This window comes from Pinus tabuliformis, chromosome 4_1 (assembly GCF_031772625.1).
Source record: "Pinus tabuliformis cultivar Carrire ecotype Pingquan chromosome 4_1, CPIR1, whole genome shotgun sequence".
In the NCBI taxonomy this organism is placed as follows: Eukaryota; Viridiplantae; Streptophyta; class Pinopsida; order Pinales; family Pinaceae; genus Pinus; species Pinus tabuliformis.
The window spans coordinates 649,392,285-649,396,582 of record NC_142303.1 but is presented as its reverse complement, the minus strand read 5'-3'; the positions used below and the strand labels follow the sequence as shown (position 1 = coordinate 649,396,582).

Sequence of the window (4,298 nt, the reverse complement as noted above, 5' to 3'; positions counted from 1 at the left end):
ACAAAATCTTCCACAGGGCAGAATTCTTTTGACCCCAGAAAATTGTAATACCTTCAAAATGACGTTAGAGAGGCTCTTTGAGAAGGAGAAAATTACAATTCACAACCTTCATAGTCATGAATTAACACATTTAATTCAATGCGCACTTGCAAAGTGCAAAAGAACAAAAATTAAGAAGTCTGAAACAAATTGCTTTCCGGTTAATGCTTGGTTTGACGAGGAATGCAAAAAGGCAAGGAGAATCTGGAAAGAGTCAAACAAGGACAACATAACGCTCAAATCTTACAAGCATTTATTAAGCAAGAAAAAGGCTGATTTCATGGTTTCAAGGAGGGAAGAACTAATCTTCCTAGGGAAAAATAATCCCAAATTATTTTGGAAAGAGCTCCAACCGAAAAAGATACAAATTGGAAATAATATTTCAGCTTCTAGATGGTTTGACTATGCAAGACAACTCTATGAGCAGGTTCCCAAGGTTGACCCTCCCCCCTTGGTCAACACGGATACTAAACTCTTCACGGTACAAGAGGTAGAGATGGGTATCAAGAAGTTGGGTGTTGGAAAAGCAAAAGACTTAGCTGAACTCCAAGCAGAATATCTAAAGTGGGGCTCAAAGATCCTTGCACCTCACATTACAAAAATCTTCAACAACATCATACAACAAGGGCTCCCCACAGATTGGACAACTAGTCTGGCAATACCTCTTTTCAAGAGCGGTGACATCAATAATCCCTCCAATTATAGGACCATCATGATAAACCCTTTGTTTGCAAAGCTATTTGGAAGCATGCTAGAAAACAAAATTAGCAAGTGGGCAGAAGAAAGAAATAAGCGTGCTAAAGGGCAAGCAGGTTTTAGACCTAAGCATTCAACAGTTGATCATTGCATAACTCTAAGGCACATCATTGAAAAAGTTTGGGAGAATAAGGAAGAAGTCTTTTGTTGCTTTGTTGATTTCAGAAAAGCGTTTGACTCGGTTCCTAGGGATAAACTTTGGCAAAGAATGGAGGAACTTGGGGTTCCTAAACATTTGAGAGCAGCTGTGCATAGACTGTATGAAGAGGTGAAAGTCAAAATTAGAACTTCGGCAGGCATTTCTGAAAGTTTTAGAAGCGATATCGGGGTCAAGCAAGGTTGCCCACTGTCTCCGACCCTTTTTGGTTTATATATCGACAAGCTTGAGGAGTGGTTAAATTCGCAAGGAGGTGATGGTATCTATTTGTGCAAGTTTGTTATAAGGCTTCTTTTGTATGCAGATGACCTTATTCTGATTGCTAATTCGGCGCTTGGTTTGCAAGAGCACTTACTATCCCTTGAGCATTTTTGTAGAAGTGTGGGGATGCAAGTCAATATCAGCAAAACGAAAGTAGTGGTCTTCTCTAAGAAAAGAAAACATAATCAACATAAGTTCTACTTTGAAGGCAACATTCTGGAAGAAGTTGCGGAATACAAATACCTCGGAGTTGACTTCAACAAAAATCTAAGCTGGAATGGTTGTAGAAAGAAAAGAACTTTGGGGGGTTGGAAAGCATTTTATGCTTTTCAAAATAGGTGTAGAGAGGCAGAGTTATGGGACTGGAAGACCACTCAAACTCTTTTTGGGCTTCTAGTGATTCCAGTGATTCTATATGGTTGTGAACTGTGGGCTAGTAGTACTTCCGACATGCAGTGGAGACAAATTGAGAAAATTCAGAAGCGTTTGATTACAAACAAATTTAAGATCAAAAGTGCAGTGCCTTATGATATCTTGTTAAGTGAAACAGGGGCTGCTCCTATTGAAGCAATTGCTATGGTGCGAGTCATAAGTTATTTAAAAAAAATTGAGCAAATGGAAGATGGTAGATGGCCTAAGGTTGTCTTTAATGATAGATTGTGCAAGAGCAAAAAAACTTGGATGCAACAAAATAACAAATGGTTTAGTAAATGGGATATTTGCTTGAACGCGTGCCCCATAAACAACAAAGAGATAAAAGCTTTTGTTATGGAAAAGTTCCACAAACGTACTTGGGAGAAGGAGCTAGGAAGAAAGAAAAATTACTATATTGAAGTGTTTAATCCCACTCATAATCATCAACCAAAAGCATACATAGAGGCCAATATCTCTTGGAAAGCCAAAATTCTTATTGCTCAGTTAAGGACTAATTCTCATCAACTCCGTTGTGAAACAGGGCGCTGGAAAAGGCCAAAGGAAGTGTGGGAGGAAAGGGTATGCATTTTTTGTTCTTCCGGAAAAGTGGAAACAGAAAAACATTTTATTTTAGAATGTGAGGCCTTCAAAGACAACAGGGAAAGTTACGCAGATACGCTGGCAGCTAACTCTTGGGATAATCTATTTAACGAGGGGTTTGTCGAGAAGACGGGAGCATTTATTGTGAAGCTTCACAAAAAAAGGGCCGAATACATCAAGCAGATGAAAAAGCAATCTGTCCCATAGGCTATCAGATGAAAAAGCCATCTGTCCCATAGGCTATCTTTAGCCTCGTGGACGTTAAAATAATTTCTTTCTTTCTTTCTTTCCTGATGTTTTGCTCAAGCCCAGAACTCCCTAAAGTAAGTCCAAGCAATCCCTGTTACAGTCAGCCCATGGAAACTATTGAATTATACAGATATATCTGTTTATGCTGAGGTACTTCTCTTTCCTTTTTGTTCTTCATGGGAAGAAAAAATAAGATTATATGGTATTGCAGAAATAAGCACGCAGAGTACAAATTTATTGGATTTAGATGAAGGCTAATAGTTGGAACGGAGGAGCAAGTCTGGAAATGGACCCTGTAGGCAGGTGTGTTTTTGTTGTTGTTTTTTTTTTTTGTCTTTAGTCATTTACGCTCTGTTTTTTATTTTTATCTTTAAAGACATTTGTCTTTTTTAGCACAATTTTTAATTGCTAGAATGGCGGATCAGGTTTGCTGGAATGGAGCCTGTGGTGAACGACAGGTATGTTTTTCTTTTTCTTTTTGCATGTCTTTGTTTTTTTACCTTTGTGCTAATATTTGTCTTTTTGTGTTGGTGTTTCTATCTTTCCTTTACTAAGGCAGTTTTTGGCCAGAGGAGATGAAATGATATTGAAAAAAAAAGGAATCAGTTTAGTTTTTGTTGTTGTTGTTCAGGTGTCTTGGTTGGTAATTGCTTCAAGGCCTTCTCCTCCCTCCATATTCACCTATATTCACCTAGAGACATGCAGGTACACGTTCTTCTCTCTGAATTAGGTGATGCAGTTAATGTATGTGGTTTTTCTTCTTTGTGCTTTTATCTTTCTTTCAGAATTGATTTTGTGTTTCCTCTCAATCTTTATCATTCTTTCAAATTTGGTTTTGTTTTTTCTCTCAATCTTTATGAGGCTAAGGCAGTGTTTGGATGGTTTGCAGGTAACTTACATCCAAGATATAGTCACGTATTTCTTGTGGAGTTGGGGTATGTGCAATTCTTGGCCAGGTAGATATACATTCTATCTTTAATCATCTTAAGCACTAAGAAAATTGCTAAACTTGTATGTGATTTGGAATCATAAAAGTATTTGTTGTATCTCTACTATTTATGCATTGTTGGTCATCAAAATTTTAAGGAATCACTATGAGAAGGAAAGGTGGCTAAGTTGGATATCTACATAAACTTAGGAAGTGGTTGTGGTTGTAAGTTGGATATCTATGTAAACTTAGGAAGGGGTTGTGGTTGTAGTTGTGATTCTCATATGGTAGATTTGGTTTTTGTCCCTTTCAACATTTTTTTAGCCTTCCAAGATTAATCTAGTTTCATTTATTTTTCACCATTAATGCATTTGGATGAATGATGAGTACTTAGTAATTGTTAAGGATTAAGGTTTTAAGAATAAAATAAATTTTGCATTATATATCTACAGAACTTTAGATCTTGAGACAAGATCAATGCATAATCACCAAAAAGACAAGGTTCTTAATGCATCGAAATTTCACATAGTTTTATGGTTTAGGGTTGATTTGGAAGCTAGCCTTAGTGTGGTTACAGGTGGTGAGATTACAATTTAAATTAGTCAATAAGTTTAGCCTTAGTGTGATTCTCATTAATGAGTAATTTTTTCTAAAAAAGTCAACAAGTTTTGTCTTAGCGTGATTGCCAATGATAAATTAGTTGATAAAATTCATGCAACAAAGCTTCGACATGTCTCTTCTTATGCTGGGAATTTTCTCCAATAGTTACAGATTCAATAAAAGTAGATCTTACAAGAAAAGGTCCATGGCTATCAAAGTAACCTCTTCAAAACTTAGGCATTCTTCAAATATGTAAGCAAAATCCCTCATAGTCCGCGGCTATCAAATTAACCT

At 36.8% G+C, this 4,298-nt stretch overlaps 1 long non-coding RNA gene across 1 annotated transcript; it reads left to right on the top strand.

Moving 5' to 3' along the window:
• Nucleotides 1-2,521: 2,521 nt before the first annotated feature.
• LOC149177745 (uncharacterized) lies at nt 2,522-3,490 on the top strand. Its single transcript, XR_016258794.1, has 4 exons — nt 2,522-2,779; nt 2,902-2,934; nt 3,108-3,181; nt 3,366-3,490. It is a non-coding gene; the product is annotated as an uncharacterized LOC149177745 (long non-coding RNA).
• The last annotated feature ends 808 nt before the right edge of the window (nt 3,491-4,298 follow it).